At 39.4% G+C, this 22,102-nt stretch overlaps 1 pseudogene; it reads left to right on the top strand.

Moving 5' to 3' along the window:
* LOC138319707 (uncharacterized) overlaps positions 1-22,102 on the top strand; it is a 47,086-nt pseudogene that overhangs the window by 18,513 nt on the left and 6,471 nt on the right.

The raw sequence follows: 22,102 nt of genomic DNA on the forward strand, positions 1-22,102 counted from the left end.
AGGTAATCAATTAGACTTGCTCCATTAGTGGTAAAAAATGTAAAATTTCCTTGTTTATCATCCTGATGGCGGCCATTTACAATGCGCATGCCCGCAGACTTACATAAGGCGATCAGTTTTCTACCAAATGAGTTTATAGTTTTGTCCATATTGTTACGCTCTTCTATATCATTATCATTATCGTAGTTCAAATTGTTTGTATTTTCTAACCTACCTAATCCGTCATTAACAATATAATCTGTTCGCAAACCGTTCGGGCGTTAAGATCACCCATAACAAAAACGTTACCATTTGTTTTGTAACTCGCTATAGACTCTTCAAGTTGATGGAATAGATCCATTTCCCGATTCTGATAAAAAACACTGTTTTCTGGAGGGAAGTAGCAAAAACATAGGTAAAATGGCTCAGGTAAGGCTTTGAATTTTAACCAAAAAATACAATCATTCAATTTTTCGACAATCTGTATGTTTGGACAATATTTGATTTTATAGAAAATAACCACACCGCCTCCTTTACCCGTGGTTCTTGGAAAAATATGAGAAAAATAACCAGGTAATGAGATGACATCATTGCTGGAAATCCAGCATTCAGATAAACAAATAATATCATGCTTATACACAATTTTAAGAAAATCATTATCTTTCAATTTGTAACTGAGTCCTTTACCAATGTTCCATGAAAGGATTGATAACTCATCACTCTCCTCTGGATCCTATCTGTTGTCTTGTTGTCCGTGTATGTGACGCCGTTGGTGCCATGGCCTTTGGTTTCCTCTGTCAATGTTTTGCTCCGGGTATGTTGCATGGTTATGATTCTGGTGACTATGCAATACTTTCCTAGGCGAAACATGGCCATTCTGTCTGTCCGATGCCACATGCCGATTGGTGGAGGGAGGGGGTTGGTTACTTCCATTTCCGGTGGAAGTAGTGGGCCTGTCGTTTCCAGATCTGTTTGTTGTTGTGTATGTCTTGTTAAGTTGTGAGTAATTGGTGCTGAGTCCTTCGTGGCCATTTTCGGGCGGGTGATGTTCAATGTACTGTCTACCATTGATGTATAGTCTATCCCGGACTAGCTTTGCGTCGTTGCCGGCCTGCTTATTATGTTTGAGTACCGGGTACAAATTTTTTCCTCCTTTCCTCAATTTCACCAGGATACTGTTCATGGATACCAAAACTCGTGCCTTTGAGCCGAAATGACTGGCTTTTCACATACTGTAGGTCCTGTTGGTATATGAACCTGGCCACTATTGGTCGCGGTTTCCCATTTGCACTTCTGCCGAATCTATGTACGTTAGCGAACTCGATTCTTTCCTGTATTCCAAGTTCAACGTAGATAAAGTCTCTGAGGAGAGACATAGTATTTTCATTACGAGATTCACCAGCTAACCCTGTAAATACTAGGTTGTATTTCATGGACCTACATTGAAGATCTAAAATGGTTTGCTTCATTTCATCCCGTTCCCTTTTGAATGCGTCCACGTCCTTACCAAGGTTATAAATGGTTGTCTCGTGATCTCTAATCGTTTCTAAGAGTTCAGTATTATCGCCTCCATTGGTGCTTATCTCCTCCAGCTTGCCTGACACGAAATTACATGTTGCTTCAAACTCATTGCACCTTTGCTCAGTGTCTCTTACTCTTTTTTCCACTTCAGTAACTCTAGTTGTCAAACGAGAAAGATGTTGTTCTATTGCATCCAACTTATCTAACTTTTGAATTTTTTCAAGTATGAAGTCAAGTTTTCGACTTGTTTCTGCGTGTTGATTCTCGCTTAGAATGACATCCGCACTTTTTGTTTCAATGTCTTTCCCACATGCTGCCCTTGCTGGGTTAGGTGTTGACGTTACCGGAGTGTTCGTTGGCTTAGGCGGGCTTCCATACAACACACCACTTACAGCATTTAATATACTGCTTACTGTACTTGTCGAGTTATTACTACTCCCAGTAGAATCACCGTCGTCTGTATCTTTCTTCTTTCGCTTCTTACTTTTACTCTTTGTCATAGTTAGTCAGATACAATAATCACCAAGTGGTTAGGTAAGGTGCGCGTCGAAATAGAGCGTGACGATATTCTCTGTCGTGACTCTAACGTGCGCAAAAACCTTGTGTCAGTACATGCGAGAATAAAGGTCATAGTTCAAATTTTAGACATTACAATAGGTATAGCTTCAATATTTGCTTCACTAATATTCTACTAACGCGCATAATTATGTGGTCCAACTGGGATATTAAATCATCACAGAAACGTGTATCTACATCATGTAGCCACAGCGATTTCATAAAATATCGTGTAGAAATACCTTTGCTAGACCTTCTGAAAATGAGCTCGTCCGAACGAGACATCATAGGGCGCAGCCATCTTGTTCCTAAACATTTAACCGTTTTCTCCACGTTTGTTGTAGATTGAAACAGCTTTTTAAGTGCCGTTCTACGGAAGAATTATGAAAAAGAAATCGGCATTTTCATCGATCTACAAATGAAGTAGTCCAAAAAAATCTCACTTCGAGTTATACGAACATTTTATGTATGATTTTTGTCATTCGGACCAAAAATACTTCGTTAATTACGTAGTTTACTGAATACGTTATATACATGTATATTATCAGAACGTCAAGCTCCTGTAGGCCTACATGTGATGAAAGTGGCTAAAATGTTTTTAGTGACAACCTCTACACGTGCTTTAATATGTATATATAATCTAATAATGTATACATGTGCTTATAAAATTATCGATAATTATGGATGTGGTAAATATTCATACCTTATTAACTGCCGTAAGTTGGAAGATTACGCCAGCTTGGACATTTAGAAAATGTTCATCGTCTCTCACGCGCTATTTGATCAGTTTACAAAGTTTATCCTAAATTTTCTTAGAGTTGTCTTTCTTCCATTGTGGATTTACACGTACAAGTGGCATAACGCAGCCGTGATAAACAAATCTCCATTTCGTCCTGAGATTTATTTGCTCCCAAACTAATATGATTCAAATTAACAAAAATAATTGTTGTAAAAATTTTGATGTTTGAGGTGAAACATTGATTTCATCTTTTCCGTTGCGGGATAATTGTCACTAGTAGGGACAAAACGCGTGGGGCGAAGCGAAGCATTTTCGGGACGAAACGTCTTCATGCATTGTTAACAACATTTTCGGGACGGAAAGTCTAGATACATTGTAAACAATTCAAGTGAAAATTTTCCAACCTAAGATCATTTGGATAGTGTATATGGTAAGGATATGAAAGCAGTTATCTACTTCTCCTATTTCAACATTACAGATACGCTTATTTCAGTAACTTTCATATTCAAAATTTGCTATTTAAAATTCCCGGTAAAATCAAAGTTGTTGAATACACTGCCGTTAGGAGCGCTAGTATCTGCGAGCAAGTTCTAAGCCAATCATATTGAGGAAATTGACTGAAAGAGAATTTTGCAACCACGATCACAATGGCGAGGTGATCCTCGCCAAAAATACTAAAAATACTGAAAGGTTGTTTACTTAGCCCTGTATCCCATTTCCAGAAAATGGGGTAATTAATTTTAAAATGCTCTGAACACCACAAAAATCAGCCGATCTGAATATTTTTTTAGCTTACATTGAAGACAATTCCTTACTGGTCACTATGGTATATGATATATGATGGAATTATGGGCGAATTTTATTTCATATCGAAAGATGAATTACGAGGATTCGTGTAAAAAACGTTAGTCGGAAAAGTACACGCTACATCCCCAGGTCACGATTCCCTAATGAGCACAGACCGACTAAAATCGCCATCTATTCAACGAATGCATCCCTGAAGTGCAGATCCTCAATATAAACTCACTTATAAAAATTGCACATAAGTATCCCTTAGCGATCCCCACGCTCGATTTATTGTCATGCAGAACAGATGATCACCGATCTCGACCATTTTGTGTCTGTCGTCTCCGATTTGTTATAAGCTATCTGATTGGTCCACTCGCTCCTAGTAGTCAATCAGAGAGCTTGTATCAAATCGAAGACGACAGACAAAAAATGGCCGAGTTGTGTCCCTTTGATTGCTCTGGCGCAAAACACTTAATACCTCCTCGATATTCCAGGGGTTACTATCACTGTCGTATTCATCCCTGGACTATGTAAAACTGAAGGCGCTTCAGGAAAAAAATATCAATCAAATGCCGAAGATATTTTCTTTGTAGATTGCAATACATTGACGCCAAAATTCAAAGTCATACCGTCAACCACATTGTACTGTTATTCTGTTATTTTGATGTAAATTAAAGGATTCATCCTCGTTACTCCAGGGGTTCCGGTCATTTACGATCTGTACTGGCAGGCGACCTCTTTTCACTGAGTACCAATTCTAGCCATCGCATGTGTATCTGTACGATTATCAAGCAAATTAAAGAAACTTGTATTCTGAATTGTCTGAAAATTCATGTTTATTCATACAAATACAGACGCGATGGCAAGAATTGGTACTCGGCGAGAACTGGCCTTGATCACCTGTCATACACCCTTGGACCCTCTCATAGTAAAATTGGAGACTACAGAACAGAACAGCTAATGTAGTTGTTTGATTTACATCAAAAGAGTCGTATGTCCTTAGCTGTACTTCTGTGGCTTTGATGTTGGGCGTCGCTCTCTCTCCATCCCCGATAATCAAGGGGTTTCGATCACTTACGATCTCTACACCACGGGTCTATTAGGCCATGGACTAGGAGGGTCCCACATGCAGCCCCCCCCCCCCCCCCCCAACCTCCGAACCAATATTTTTCTGAACCCTGATGACCCACTGATCACAAATCAAAATGTTAACATTGCATAAGTTGGGATGAACTTGAAGTTATGACGTCATCAAGATGGCCGCCATCTCGAATTTCACTAAAAATTGAAAAATATTCATAACATTGACATTTTTCAACCGAAGTAGACAAATAATGACCACAATAGAACAACAATAGATATAAGAACCAAATAATATAATATATGTAGTCATTTGTGCACAGGAAATGAAAAAATAAGATTTTAAGCTAAATTAAGAAATGATGATATTTCAACAAAATTTTTCTTACTTGGCTTGATTTGTTTCCCAACAACAAATTTTTATATTCGTAATCAGTTATTTGATCTCTTATCAATCTGTAAAAACAACAACGAAAAAACGAAAATATATAGAAATGCAAAAGAGAATTATTGTTACACTTTCATTAGGTTTACAAAACATCACCGGGCGTATACTGGGCATCATGATTGTTATTTTTTTCTAAACCGCTAACACTTTTTTTCATGGTGTTTTAGAATTTCCTGAATATAACATTGATAATCATTATCATTGTGTGCGTGCATTCCCGCCAGAGTGTCCTCTTTGATGTCGATGAGCTGATGCGCTGATGAGCTGATGTAACATTAAATTACGGGTTACCACCGTGGTTCTAACTTGTCAACATTCCATGATTAGAGTTAACATCAGGAACATCGGGTTCAGTGATGTAGGAGCTCTTTGTGTTTCCAACGTAGTGATTCACATACCGTATATCTTGGATGGAAAAGACATCAATCCACATTCTGCGGTGTGGTTTGAGATGTTGGTTCTCTTTAATTCGTATAAAGCACACTTCCTCATTCAAAATGTGAAACCCTCAGTGACCATAGATGGCACAGGTGGATTCTTTGAGGTCATAAATGAGGTCTGCAGTAAAGTTCCACTCTTTGCCAAGTCTGGAAAGCACTGAAGAGAACTTTTTTTCTGGAGATTCTTCAGTGGTCTCTTAATGCATACACCACATGTGACACAAGCAGCACCTTCAAGGGAGTGGGAAAAGTCACACCAATGAAAAACATTTAACATTTATGGCCTCATTAATGACCTTGATGATATCACCTGTGCCATTTAATGGTCGAACGAGGTTCCACAAGGTTGATGTAAAGGCACTCATACAAATGAATTATGGAGCAATTGTTGCAGAATGAGTACCCAATTGACAAGACATTATTGCAACAAAAAATTGGTAGTTCAGGTCTAATTTCAAATTATGCCGGCGGAAGTTTTAGACAGCATATTACTAATATGTTAGGAATCTGTAAAAGGTAGATCCCCCACATCCCTGAACCTTTGTTTCCTTATATGAAACTATGGCCCTTGGAATTGGGTCCCATGAAGGAAGCCAGGCTTAGAGACAACACTGGTAACCTATGAGTGTCAGACATAAGACTACATCAGATCTCAACGGAGACGACACTCAGGTTTTCGAATCGCGAGTTATTGTGCAGATACTGATAGTCTTGATTTACTCTTATTCGTGAGCTGCATGGCACCAGCTCTGTTCCTGTGAATAGATCTAGTCTAGTTTACAAGTAGAGTTTAGATGCAATTAGAGGCTAGCTCTAGATGTTAACTAGTCTACAATTAGAGTTTAATGGTTATCATTGAGAACCAGTGAAAGAAATATGTGACACTGTAGTAACCATTTGACATTTTGCTTATGCTATGAATAGGAAATAAACAATGAATGTGCTCATTTTCAAAACGTTTTTGAAACTGTTAATGCTATTAACGAAACACAGACTTAGCTTATGTTACATTTGTTACGCTATCAGTAAGTGTTGTGCTCTGATTATTATTTTTGAGACGCTGCTAATCTACAAAATTTCAAACATGAAAATGGATTGTGTTAGGAAATTTTGAAGTTAGGAAACTGTGACTTGCCTCACCTAGATATTCTGTCAACTTTAAATGATTGTTTTTCTACTTATAAACCGTCAATAGTCAATAATTGATTTAAGGAAAGTAAAAATATATTAAACTAGGAAAGTAGTGTAAGCGGTTTGGAGCTCGAAAAATAGCATATGTCCATTATACACACCCGGTGATGTTTTGTAAACCTTATGAAGGTGAAACAATCATTTTCTTTTGCATTTTTTGTGTATTTTTGTTTTTGTTGTTGTTTTTACTGATTGATAAGAGATCAAATAACTGATCACGAATAATAATTTGTTGTTGGGAAACAATTTTGCTGCGTCAAACCAGAGATTTGAATAGTATTATAATTATATAAATCTCTGGTCAAACCAAGTATGAAAAATTTGCTGAAATATCACCATTTTTTAGCTTAAAATCTCATTTTTTTATTTCCTGCGTACAAATCACTACATATATACCTCGGTTGAAAAAATGTCAATGTTATGACTAATTTTTCAATTTTTAGTAAAATTCGAGATGGCAGCCATTGCCGGAAGTTCATCCCAACTTATGCAATGTTAACATTTTGATTTGTGATCAGTGGGTCATAAGGGTTCAGGAAAATATTGGTTCGGAAGTTTGGGGAGGGGGTTGCATGTGAGACCCTCCTAGCCCATGGCCTATATCTCATAGTGAAAATGAAGGCAGCTCAGTGGAAAACATTTGACCAATCACAGGCTAGCAAAGGTTTCCTTTGAAGACTATAAGTGAGCGAGGCCAAACATCAAAGAAATTGGCTTTGATGAAGTAAATTGAAGAGTTTTACGTGCGTGACGGCACATTCAGCCACAGTGTACCGTTATACGGCTCTTTTGGTGTACACCAAAGGACTATATTACCTGTACTGTTCTGTTGCCTCCAGGTAGTCCAGGGGTGTAGAGATCGTAATTAAGTGATCCACCGTGTGATCGGAACCCCTGGAGTATCGAGGATGCAAAGGACCAAACTACCTTACATGAACCTTTAGTTATGCTATGACATATTACAGTTGTGACCTTCAACGCTTATTTTTTGTTTCCAAAACTTAACTTTTGTCGATAAAGAGATTTGATAAACAGACTTTGGTCAGCTGATTACCAGTCTAAATTGATCTCAGAAAACTTATAGTGTGTTCAAAAACAGGATGATCGAGTATTTGAAGAACAGAGAAAGTTTAAAAAAAAAGTTTTGAAGAATTAAATAAAAAAGAAAACAAAACAAATGCACTCCTTAGGGCACGATCCAAAATATTCTGCCATGTCTCATGTTGGTTCTTTTCATTTTGTATATCCTTTTTTTTTACATTTACATTTTATTGTTGTTTTTCATTTGTTTATTTTTGTTCCTTATTATCCTATTTGTTTTCTTTTATTTCTAGAAAACATGGTTTTCCTTGGGCTACAAGTACATTAATATTTTCTGGCATCAAGAAATTCTCCAAGTTGATCAAATGCCTAATATATGTATGTTCCTGTTAAAGTTGCGTGCAATGGTAGTGTTCTACCTTAAATAATCCATCTAACAACAGTTATCTTTCTTGGTTTCGTTTCAGGTTGTAAACATAAGATATTTTGACAGGTGAGCTTTAACGAGGTTTTGGCCATATAACTGACCATTACTGATCGTGATGTCTTATTCTATAACCAAATATAGATGTACGAAGGCGTTCCTCCGACTTCGTGGTATAATCGAGAGCTACATTTTACTGTCATGCGTGTTCATGATGATGCATGATTAAAACAGGCCTTGGTCTTTGAAACCTGCTGAATAAAAGGCATGTTTTAGTGTGATCATAAGTCATAGTTTATATCACTGACCACGCTTGCAGTCGCACAATGCTTGAATTGTAAGTGATTGCCGTTAGATCTACCCTAAACCTGTAAAACGGTCTTCTTATCATTGGTGATGACTAGCCTACTGGCAGTAATTAACTGTGATTAGGCCAAATATGCACGTAAACATTCAATATCGATACTCATTGTACAAAATGTTTTAACATTGTGTATTGGTATATTTTTATGGACGCAACCAATTTTAAAGCATGTACTCCCAATGTATGCAAGGACCGAGGTTTTACACTGTAACTGGGCCCATAATCCTACTCCTTAGGTCTATATGACAAAGTCACATTACATGTAACGTATTTTCTGTTTTACTGTTACACTGTATATATCATGAGGTGATGAAGTCATGGGGAGTTACTCCCCTTTGAATAGCAATTGGTCCTTTAGAAGCTTTTCCACAAATTAAAGTATCATGCTTTAAACATTCATTACCCTTTCCGAAATGACTTTTTATTTATAAAAATGGGAATGTAAAACGAGAGATGCACAATTTTTGTAGAGTCACAAAAAAATTATTAGCTTAGGTCTTTAATGCTACACTTATTATCACTTTCTGAACAATTTAATCAAAAATGAATTAAATGTCATTGATGCTCACGCCACAATGTATAGCTGACAAACAGTATTTTTTTCTCTAGCAAAAAACAGGAGCTAATGAACCAGTATTTTTCTTCAGTTATGAAAGTTACTTGTTTTACACCATTACCACATTGAATAGTTTGAGCTTCTAAATTACTTAAAGATTAAAAAATTCAAAAATAATTAATTGCATCCCGAAAAAGGCTGTAGCTTTATGTCCTATATGGAATGAAATACTGATTGCACATGCACGAAAAGCACATTGTTATTTTATATTATTTTTTGTGTTAATTAGACTTATACAATAACATTTATACACAATTAAATAACAATTATTGTTCATCTGAAATGAAATAGAAACCATTCAATCGCATTTGTAACCAGTTTTTTAGGTCATTTGACCCGAAGGCTACCAAGTGTGTTCAAATGAATGACCTTGATCTTCATTCAAGGTCACAGGGGTCAAATAGGCTAAAATATTTTAAACATTTCTTCTCAAGAACCAGAAGTCCCAGAGTACTGATATTGGGCCTGTAGCATGCTGGGATAAAGGGCTACCAGGTTTGTTCAAATGAATGACCTTGTTCTTTATTCAAGGTCACAGGGGTCAATTAGGCTAAAATCTTTCATTCTTCTTGTGAATAACTAAGAGGCTTAGAGACCAGATGTTTAACCAGTGGCATGCTGGGATGAAGGGCTACCAAGTTTGTTAAAATGAATGACCTTGACATTCATTCAATGTCACAGGGGTCAAAAAGGCTAAAATCTTAATATGACTTCCTTTCAAGAACCAGAAGGCCCAGGGTACTGATATTAGGCCTGGGGTCAAAAAGGCTAAAATCTTAATATGACTTCCTTTCAAGAACCAGAAGTCCCAGAATACTGATATTAGGCCTGTAGCATGTCTGGGATAAAGGGTTACCAGGTTTGTTCAAATGAATGACCTTGATCTTCATTCAAGGTCACAGGGGTCAATTAGGTTAAAATCTTTAAACAACTACTTGTGAATAACTAAAAAGCCTAGAGACCTAATATTGGGCCTGTAGCATGCTGGGATGAAGGGATCTTCAAGTGTGTTAAAATGAATGACCTTGACCATCATTCAAGGTCACAGGGGTCAAATAGACTAAAATCTTTAAACGACTTCATGTAAATAAGTAAGAGTCCTAGAGACTGGATATTGGACTTGTAGCATGGTGGGGACCAAGCTTAGGGACCTTCATTCATGGTCTAATTCATCAAATATATCAGAACCTGAACTTCTTCTATCAAAAGAGTTCTTTGTGTTGCCTTAATTGTTTGCTACTATTATATTCTTTGAGTGTTGTATTGTGCCAATAGTCAGATGACTGTTAAGGCCCATGGGCCTCTTGTTAGATATTCTAATATTATATACAGGACAAAATATTTAGGTATGATGTAAGAGCCAGAATAAACACTCATTGTGCATTATACAGTCTGTACACGAATACAATGATATTTTCAAATAAAATAGTCTGAAATAATGAATTTACAAATACCGCCATCTGCAGGTCTAAATAAACAACAATAGTGATTTTCTCAATTGTATGAATCAGTTGTATTTCTCTGTGATTTACGAAGAGTAATGTTCACTTGATTGTATAATTTTCTGAACATTTTTATTTGTTTACAGAGTCAGGTGTCAACTGAATGATCTAAAGACAATGGCAGCTAATGGGGAAGCTGGCGATCCTAACCCACGCTTAGCCTCAGAGGGATCATGTGATGAACCACCTTCAAAGTGTCGTCGAATTGAATCAGCAGGAAGCAACAGTAATTCCACGTCAAAAGTCACGACTAGTGCTGATGAACCGACTCTGAAGAGGTCAGATACGGTAGAGTACACATTGGAGGGAGAGAGTATCACTACTGATAAACATGGAGGGGTGGAAGATTCCAATGGTACACAGGAAGACAACATTGAGAGGAAGTGTAATGACAATGATAACGTTACACAGAGGTTGGAGGTTATGGAAAGTTCTACTTTAAATGGTACACAGGAATATAATTTAGAGGGAGAAAACGAAAATCAAAATGGCACTGACAAGACAACAGAAAGGTCAGAGGTCACAGAAGATAAGTCAGAGGTCACAGAAGATAAGTCAGAGGTCACAGAAGATCATTCAGAGGTCACAGAAGATAAGTCAGAGGTCACAGAAGATAAGTCAGAGGTCACAGAAGAAAAGTCAGAGGTCACAGAAGATAAGTTAGAGGTCACAGAAGATGAGACAAAGGTCACAGAAGATAAGTCAGAGGTAGTGGCTGATTCTACAGTCAATGGTACACAGGAGTATAAGCTTGAGGGAGAAGTAGAGAAGACAGATGAAGCTGCTGAGGACCCTGCAAGGACAGATGCAGGAAATGTAACAAATGATGTACCAGTTGTACCAGCTCTTACTAAAATCCCATCTGTATTAAAAGATGCTGAACTTATAGCAGGAATTGTTGGTGGAGTCGATGTAGATGTGATCTATAACAGACTAAAAGAAAACCGAGGTAACCCAAACCGTGTGGATTTGGTGACCAATGAGATCCTGGAGGAGGCTGGGCAGGCCCTATCTTCCTCTTCTACACAGCAGCAATTGGGACCAACCCCCTCCTCCTTCATGGAAGATTTTGTCTCTGTGATTGACAAGTGTATGGCTAACATGGCTACCCTGCCTATGTCTGCTGATGAGATCCACCGCTTGTTACTGTCTGAGGGGGATCGGGTTGACAGAGTGGATAGGGTTGTCAGTCAGCTACTGACAAAGCATTATAGTTCACTTCTGACCACACGTCAGGACTTCGCTTCTGATATCCAGAAGGTAACCGAAGTATTGCCAGGGGCTAACCCTAATGAAGTATTCCGATTGTTACAGGAAAGGGAGAACCAGGCTGACCGAGTCAATCTGGTTATAAACTATCTAAAAGGTCGGACAGTGACGAGATTAGCCAGGTCAGAGACTCTCCCAGACGACCCAGCCCTCTATAGGGACCCACTGTATAGAGACATGAGGATTGTAGCCAAAGTGTTACCCGATGTAAATCCAGACGAGATTTATGCTTACTTAGAGGCCCACAATTATCAGAAAAAATCGGATCCAGTTGGTGATTGAGGAGTTGATGAGAATCGTTCCGACCAGTAGTACACCTAGCTTTGGTAGCAGCACTAATAGTTCATTAGAAGACACTGTACCCACTGTGGGTAGGATTGCATATAACATTGGGGATGAGGTCGACGAGCTGAAGGAAGTATTTCCTGATTGTGATCCCGCTTATCTTTATAACGAGTTAGAGAAACGACAAGAAGACAAGGACCGTGTAAAAAATCTTGCGTGGGCAATGTTTGAAAATAAGGATTATCCCAAATATTTGGATGTAATGAAAAAGAAGCAAAAGGAAACAATGAAGGAACGAATTGAAAATATGACTTTTGACTTGAGAGAATTTATGACAAAGTTTCCCGACCCTTGCGTGACATTTGGAGATAGCACAAAGCTAATGGGGGAAAGCTATCGACACCATGTACAGGCACAGATCAGGAATGATTTCAGAGAACTAAAGACAGGATTTCTGCTGCATATAATGGTACAGAACAAATTTCACTATACAGCCAGCAAAGATAAAATACAGACCTGGATAAAGGATTTGTCTGGCAAGTAATCGACACATACTATAAACATACTTACTTTAACAGTAGTTTTATTTTAGTGCTTTTCGTGCTAAATCATGTAAAGTGCATCATTTTGTATTGAACCACTGAACTGTGCTAATTTATATCCTTGCTAATAAATGATAATTTACTGATATAAGAAGATCTAGACTTCAAATTCATGTTAAGTATAAGATATTCATTTATACCTACACGTGTAATATTGACTGGTTTAAAGGGCAATATACACTCATGTTGCCTGAGGCTGTATTGCATGACTACCCATGCAATAAAGCCTCGTGACGTCACAGCGTCAACAAAATTACTACTTTTTTGGTACAAATTTCACAATATTTTTTAGAAACTAGTCTGAGTATACTTGGGATCACAAAATGTTGCAAAACCCTCGGCAAGCCTCAGGTTTTCAAACATTTTGTAACCCTCGGGTAGAATATCCCTATCCTTCATATCCACATATGAAAGAGTCTTATATTTTTGAGATGTTTGTTTTGCAGTATATGTTTGATTGTGTTACTGAATTGTTTGTAATTAGCTGGTTGTATCATGCTATTGTGGTTACATGTCATTACAGAAGATTCTCTGAAGTATAAACGCCATCCCAGGCCTGAGGAGGCATTACCTGAAGAACCCGATGAATTTTTCTTCTATGAGAAAATGTTTATTGCCCACAAAGAAGAAATTTTAGGTGAGACATCCCAAAGATTTGACGCAAGTGCAGGTCATTGTAGATTATTGATTAGTACTATATAACATGTAATTGTGTTTTAGGGTGTTGTATATACCATTATTGAATATGCATACACTTGAGGTGGAAAAATTCAAAATGTGTTGGGTTTAATCAAGGACGTATATGAGAAGGATAAGTCACACAGGGTTTTGGGGAAGTCCAAGGCAGGCGCTTTTGTGTTTGTGCACTGACCGTGATGTTGGGCGACGACTGATTTTCCTTTGATATCCGCCGGCGCAGCTTTTGATGTAGCTTGCGGGTGCGAGGGTTACCGTCTTACTTTCTGAAGCGGTGCTGTCATTTCATGAGCTGTCGATTTTTTTTAACGAATATTTAAGACATATCCCCTAAACATTCCGTCTTTAAAGCAAGTTATAAACGTCATGAAATTTAATAAACTTTACAATGATGTTTCTTTTGACTCGACAAGACAAGTGTTTGTTGAGAAAAACGGTTTTTATTCCCGGTTCATAGGCGTCTCGCGTGGTGTTTAGTAATGTAAAGAGACAGACACGAATCCTTCTCTCTTATAAATCCTTGGTTTAATCAACTCTACCACTATCTCACTTTGATCTGTATACCTTAATTTGACTTGGAACTATGCATGAATAAGATGTTATTCTGCATTTTTAATACAACGGTTAATACAAGGCATGTAGCGTTTGTATTATTGCTATCCGGTTTACTGTTGATTTGTAGGACTTGCCCTACAATGACATCTAGTGATGATCTCTTGAACCATTTCATTCATAAACTCCCATTCATAAATTCAATCCTTTGGACCAATCAGTAGTCATGGGAAGACTGCCTTCTGGTTGGTAGAATACACAGAGTGTTATATAATACACAGCACTATCTAGGTCAACTCTCTGACTGTTGTGCCTGCTGGTGACTCCTCTGTCCAACTTACATAATCTCTGTTAATGATAATTCAAATTGGACTATCTAAGGCTTATAGACCTGAGAGTACCTGAGAGTTATAAAATAAACTAATCAGATGTTCTTTCTGTGTACCTTCAAATAATGTTTTTAAATGATTGTTAAAAACATATCTTAGGTAAAGGCAAGATAACTTATAAGGCTGCCCCCATGTGTGCATGGTGTTACCAAAATAAGTTTATGTGCAACATGAGAAACAAGAGTATAGGATAAAAACTCATTTTTAATGAAGACTTTTGTTTTCTTTGGAGGGCTGAAGTTGGTTGCGAGTTCCTAGTTCCTAGTTCCGTTTAATAAACGGAACTAGGAACCAGCCCCGAGTTCCGTTTAACTTAAACGGAACTAGGAACCAGACCCAGGTTCCGTTTAACTTAAACGGAACTAGGAACCAGACCCGAGTTCCGTTTAACTTAAACGGAACTAGGAACCAGACCCGAGTTCCGTTTAACTTAAACGGAACTAGGAACCAGACCCGAGTTCCGTTTAACATACATACTGGCCAACGAGCGGAGTTCCGTTTATTAGGATTTCTATCTCTAACTGCATGTTCAATTACCTATTATATACAGGAATCGAACTTAGAGCTTCCATGAATAATACAGCACAGAATTAATCTCCTTAACACAAGTTTCCTTAAACGGATCTGACACCTAGACTCCAGTTCCGTTTAACTTAAACGGAACTAGGAACCAGACCCGAGTTCCGTTTAAGCTTATACGGAACTAGGAACCAGACCCGAGTTCCGTTTAACAAAAGTACTGGCCAACGAGCCGAGTTCCGTTTATTAGGATTTCTACCTCTAATTGAATGTTCAATTACATATTATATATCGGAATCGAACTCTGAGCTTTCAGCAGCGATACGACACAGAATTAATCTCTATAACACAGAGTTTCTTAAACGGATCTGACACCTAGACTCCAGTTCCGTTTAACTTAAACGGAACTAGGAACCAGACCCGAGTTCCGTTTAAGCTTATACGGAACTAGGAACCAGACCCGAGTTCCGTTTAACAAAAGTACTGGCCAACGAGCCGAGTTCCGTTTATTAGGATTCCTATCTCTAACTGCATGTTCAATTGCCTATTATATACAGGAATCGAACTTAGAGCTTCTATGAATACTACAGCACAGAATTAATCTCCTTAACACAAGTTTCCTTAAACGGATCTGACACCTAGACTCCAGTTCCGTTTAACTTAAACGGAACTAGGAACCAGACCCGAGTTCCGTTTAACAAAAGTACTGGCCAACGAGCCGAGTTCCGTTTATTAGGATTCCTATCTCTAACTGAATGTTCAATTACCTATTATATACAGGAATCGAACTTAGAGCTTCCATGAATAATACAGCACAGAATTAATCTCCTTAACACAAGTTTCCTTAAACGGATCTGACACCTAGACTCCAGTTCCGTTTAACTTAAACGGAACTAGGAACCAGACCCGAGTTCCGTTTAAGCTTATACGGAACTAGGAACCAGACCCGAGTTCCGTTTAACAAAAGTACTGGCCAACGAGCCGAGTTCCGTTTATTAGGATTCCTATCTCTAACTGCATGTTCAATTACCTATTATATACAGGAATCGAACTTAGAGCTTCCATGAATAATACAGCACAGAATTAATCTCCTTAACACAAGTTTCCTTAAACGGATCTGACACCTAGACTCCAGTTCCGTTTAATAAACGGAACTAGGAACCAGACCCGAGTTCCGTTTAACTTAAACGGAACTAGGAACCAGACCCGAGTTCCGTTTAACTTAAACGGAACTAGGAACCAGACCCGAGTTCCGTTTAACTTAAACGGAACTAGGAACCAGACCCGAGTTCCGTTTAACATACATACTGGCCAACGAGCGGAGTTCCGTTTATTAGGATTCCTATCTCTAACTGCATGTTCAATTGCCTATTATATACAGGAATCAAACTTAGAGCTTCCATGAATAATACAGCACAAAATTAATCTCCTTAACACAAGTTTCCTTAAACGGATCTGACACCTAGACTCCAGTTCCGTTTAACTTAAACGGAACTAGGAACCAGACCCGAGTTCCGTTTAAACAAACATACTGGCCAACGAGCGGAGTTCCGTTTATTAGGATTCCTATCTCTAACTGCATGTTCAATTACCTATTATATACAGGAATCGAACTTAGAGCTTCCATTAATAATACAGCACAGAATTAATCTCCTTAACACAAGTTTCCTTAAACGGATCTGACACCTAGACTCCAGTTCCGTTTAACTTAAACGGAACTAGGAACCAGACCCGAGTTCCGTTTAAGCTTATACGGAACTAGGAACCAGACCCGAGTTCCGTTTAACAAAAGTACTGGCCAACGAGCCGAGTTCCGTTTATTAGGATTCCTATCTCTAACTGCATGTTCAATTGCCTATTATATACAGGAATCGAACTTAGAGCTTCTATGAATACTACAGCACAGAATTAATCTCCTTAACACAAGTTTCCTTAAACGGATCTGACACCTAGACTCCAGTTCCGTTTAATAAACGGAACTAGGAACCAGACCCGAGTTCCGTTTAACTTAAACGGAACTAGGAACCAGACCCGAGTTCCGTTTAACTTTAACGGAACTAGGAACCAGACCCGAGTTCCGTTTAACTTAAACGGAACTAGGAACCAGACCCGAGTTCCGTTTAACTTAAACGGAACTAGGAACCAGACCCGAGTTCCGTTTAACATACATACTGGCCAACGAGCGGAGTTCCGTTTATTAGGATTTCTATCTCTAACTGCATGTTCAATTACCTATTATATGCAGGAATCGAACTTAGAGCTTCCATTAATAATACAGCACAGAATTAATCTCCTTAACACAAGTTTCCTTAAACGGATCTGACACCTAGACTCCAGTTCCGTTTAACTTAAACGGAACTAGGACCCAGACCCGGGTTCTGTTTAAGCTCAAACAGAACTAGGAACCATATTCGAGTTCCGTTTATTTGATCGGAACTAGGAACCAGACTCGAGGTCAGTTTAGAGCCGACGCTTGCATAGATGTGACTTTTTTAGATATATTTTTACAGGAATTGTCTTTGAAATTTCAGGACCATGTAATCAAAGTAAAAATCATTTCAGTGTAGATTTCTTTACACGAAGTCGACAACGAGACCTGTTCTGTTCTGTTTAATATTATGCGGATCTAGGAACCAGTTCCTAGTTCTGTTTAAGCCGATGTTGGCCTATACATTGCCTTTAAAGACTTTAATGAATATCCTGATGCTTAATAGTGCCCCGTATCGCAATACGGGTGCCTTATAGTAATCAGGTTGTCGGTCTATCTGTCCGTCCGTCTGTACGTCCGTCCGTCCGTCCGTCCGCCTGTCCTTTTTTAGTTCTTTTTTTTTGTTACCAAGAAGTCTTAAATTGCAGATGTAGGTTACCTTAGTGCCCTTGTTCTGCATATTACATTTTTGGGCCAATCGGTCAATATGATGGCCGACAGAGAAACAATTTTGATTTTGGTAGTTGAAGATATTTATCTCTATTAAGCACCAAAGGGATCTGTCTGAAATTTCAGAGGTTGGTTTCCCCTAGGTTCCTAGTTGCGTATAAGGCATTTTTGAACCGATCTATCAACAAGATAGCCCCAAATGGCCCATACAACTCAATCAAACAAAATCAACAAGATGGCCAAGAGGCAGTCATCTTGGATTTTAATATTTATTGTTTAAAAAGCAGAGAAAATATTCCTCTTTCGTCAGACATACATCATTCTTTGGTACGCGCCAAGAATCCTCTAAGATATCTTGTAATATATACTGTCATCATTCATTTCGAAATCAGAGCTTCAATTGTACATTTCATTGTCAAGATATTACTTTTCCTAATCGCAAAGCACCTTGAGCGGGGCCTATTTTGACGTGTCAGTGTTCTAGTATTTAACAGTAATCGTCTTCGGAACCTTTAGGAACATATAATCACAGAAAAACTCAATATAGCGTAAAAAACGGAGTCGAAAAACCATGCCCGAGTTCCGTTTAAGATCATACGAATCTAGGAATTAGACCCGAGTTCCTTTTAACCCAACGCAATCAAATTCCATATTCAGTTCACGTGCTTTTACTGACCAATGAGTTCGTTTATTATGATTCCCACGTGTAATAAGATGTTTAACTGGACATTTTCATTGGACAATATGACGGGTGTTTATCTAACAAGTAAAAGTGGTCAATGGCATTCATATCTTAACTCGAGTTATGAAGAAGAATTTTTCCTCATCTCGCACGCTTAAGTTAGCCCTGTTGCACCTCAGTTTTGGTCAAAGGTTCAAGCCCCTGGTTATGCAATACACGATAGACTGCCGTCCTCTTTGCCTGCTAAGCTTGAGTGTTGAACTCTGGAAACTTGGTCAATGAACCAGGTAGTGTTCGGCTCCAAGGAGCACCACACGATGGAGAGGCTGTTGCGTCTCTCCATCCAGAATGTCATATATAAACTTGAAAACTTCTGCCCTGAACAGGACATTGAGAGGATTGGCTTCTTTGAAGGTGTCATTACTCGTCAATGTCAGACGTGGTCCCTTCTGCCTTTTTTGAAGAGAATTCAGACGTTGAAGGCCATTACCTCACAGAGGTCAGTACCACCAAAAAAGAAAGCTAGAAATTCTGCTCCCACTGTTATATGCGACCGAAGTCAAAGCCTTATTTCAATGGTAACATTGGGAAGGGTAGGAAGAGTACAAATCATTGGGACAAGACGAAAAGTTCCTGATTCGTCTCTCCGTCCTTGCTCGTTCCATACGAAAGGTCTGTTCTTGAGAATTCAGCCAGTCTCAGATTTAAGTCCTCCTCTCGTAAATTAGGGTTTGGGTAAGGCAACAATTCTCCATCTGTGAAGGTCTCGATATTCCTCGTTTTCATCTTCCTGTAGGAGATCGTCAGTCCACCTTCTTTCTAGAGTCAATGGAAGGATATCACCCAGGACCCTTGAGCCTTTTCTGTAGTGAAGGAGCGGTTTGGCATTCCATACTTGCGGCATCCGCACTTTGTGTCAAAGTATGTATTTTTTCCCTCCTTCGGGGGATCCGGAGATGGCAGTTTCCATCCGGGAGGAACTAAGGACCATGCTTTTAAAGGGCGCGGTCGAGGAGGTGCCTATTATGGACTACACACTCGGCTTCTATTCCAGAATAATTCTGATCCGCAAGAGGTTTGGAGCTTGGTGTCCCATCAACTGCTGCTGGTTGTAGTGTGATTTCTGCACTCTAGGGAAGACATGTTCACAACTATGTCGACGAATTCCTAATGATCCATCTAGTTCGGGAATCTTTGGATCGGAACACCCGTCTGGTCATGAAACTTTTGCTTAGAGTTGGCTTAGTTCCTTAAAGAGTATGAGGTTCCCCTTCTTAAAACATTGTCTTCTTGGGAAACCGTTTCCACGCGGTTCATGGTATTGTCATTCCAACTTTGAAGAAATTCGAGAAGGCCAGAGATATTCCTCTGACCTTCAACGGCTGGCCCCTCGTTGGTATCTAAATATTCTGTGTTATCTCAACTCATGGGGTTTGCTCGGTGGTGTACTCTGAAAGGCAATTACAAATGTATTTCAGGGGGTTTCGTTGTCGTCCATGCCAGCTCCCACCGTTAACATGTTCACGGATGCGTTCATGGAAGTGTTAGGGGCTTACCTCGACATCCATTGCCAGTCGATGGAGTGGTCTGGGGAACATGCAGAAGATGATGGCTCTTCTGTTTTCTCTGCAGACATTTTAGAAGATTCTGCATTCCAATGCAGTTTGAATGGCTACGGACAACTCTACAGTGGTCGCTTATCTGGAGAGAAAGGGACACCAGCTCACGTCCTTTGTGCCCTCGCTATCAGTATTTCCGTATTATTCCTATCTATAAGGAAATGCAGTTAACAATTTTAGTCAAGCATCTTCCAGGAAGCGCAAATGTTCTGGCGGATAATCTCCAGGCGGCGCCAGCTGGTTATGACAGAACGGCATCTATATCCCTCGACCTTTTTGCCTCTTTTCTCAATAATCAGTTGTCAACCTTTGTCTCTCCGTGGCAAACCAAATGGCTTGGGCCATAGACGCAGGGTTCTACAGAAGTTTCCGGAGCATTATTGCTCCTTCTTTCCGATAGCGCCACTGTTGCCGCGTCAACCCTGGTTTTCGGAGCTCTTGTCGTTTCTGGTGGCTCGTCCTCGTTCTCTCACCAAAAACAAATGTCTTTCGTTAGCATCGGCCCCAGACGTTACCTTCACGCTTGGACGTGATTTCAGGAGTCCTAGCTCAGACAGGCTTTTCTTCGGATATGTCAGCTCGCATCGCCCGATCAATTAGGTCTTTCTCCTCTGCCGCCTTCCAGTCACGCTGGAAAATCTTCTTTGATTGGCGTCAGGAAGATTGATCCGGTCATGGCCTCTGCCCAGCTGATTGCGAGTTTCCTTCTCTGTCTTGTTTAGGGAGCACAATCATGTACTATTGCAGGCTATCACACAGCTATTGCCAGTGTACTTTCTTTCCGTGGTAAACCAGAGGTAGGATCTTCATTTCTTTGGTTTTCATTATTCGGGGGTTCAATCTGGACAGGCCTAACGTACAGTAGTTAGCTCCACAGTGGAACCTAGAACTCGTTTTAGAGTCATAAATGGGGGCTTCGGCTTCTAGTGGGCCTTTAGGATCGGACTTCATAAAGTTTTTAACTTTTAAGACTGTCTTTCTGCTTGCTGTTGCCTCAGGCCACATGAGAAGTGATATTTATGCATTGTCTTTTCGCTCTTCGCGTATTTCATGGGCAAGATCTAGCTGTGCCGTTACCCTTCTCACTGATCCTGAAATTTGGGCAAAGAATTGGGAACCAGGTTTTTCGCCCCATTCCATTAGAATCCCTTTCCTGTCAGTCTCTATTGAGTCTGGGGAGAATTATCAGATGCTTTGTTCCTGTCGGGACCTTAAAACAGGGTCAGCAGGATATCTCCTTCCAGTCCATCTCCACATTGATATGTCAGGTGATCAAGATTGCTTATGAGCCGTCTAATGATCAATCTCATGCGGAATGCAAGGTGAGGGCTCATGAGGTTAGAGCCCTTGCGACTTCTTTGGCTCTCCGCAATAGGTCCTTGTACCAGGACATCAATGTCTTCTGCCGTTTGGCGTGGTCAGTCTACTTTCACCTCCGGTCTCTGTCCTTCCACTCTGATGGACTGTTTTCCTTGGGCCCAGTTTCGATGACTCAGTCTGTGACTGTTCCTCCTCAGTATACATTAAATGCATTTATGGTCTTTTAACCTTATGCGAGCAGGTTTCACAATGGTGCACCTCTTTCCACGGAGAGGTATATCCGTTTTTACCTTTGTTCATTCAACCCTGTTTTATATTCTCTGCCTGGGGCCTGTCCCCTACATTTACCATTTGACTGGGCTGCCTGGCTTCGGACTCGCCATTACGGTAAGAAAGACAAATTCGCATACTAAAGTTATAGTAGCGTATTACTGTAAAGAAATTGAGGTTTTTCAATGTAAAACCAATTTACATGATGTAAAACTAACAATGACTTTATGGGGTTCCACTCTTCTGTCCTCCCTCCCTTTCATCCTCAGTCATTTGGCCTCGTGGCTACATAGAGGTGTTTAGGAAGGGACATCATTCTATATACTCTCGTC

The sequence above is a fragment of the Argopecten irradians genome, chromosome 3, assembly GCF_041381155.1.
Source record: "Argopecten irradians isolate NY chromosome 3, Ai_NY, whole genome shotgun sequence".
Taxonomy (NCBI): Eukaryota; Metazoa; Mollusca; class Bivalvia; order Pectinida; family Pectinidae; genus Argopecten; species Argopecten irradians.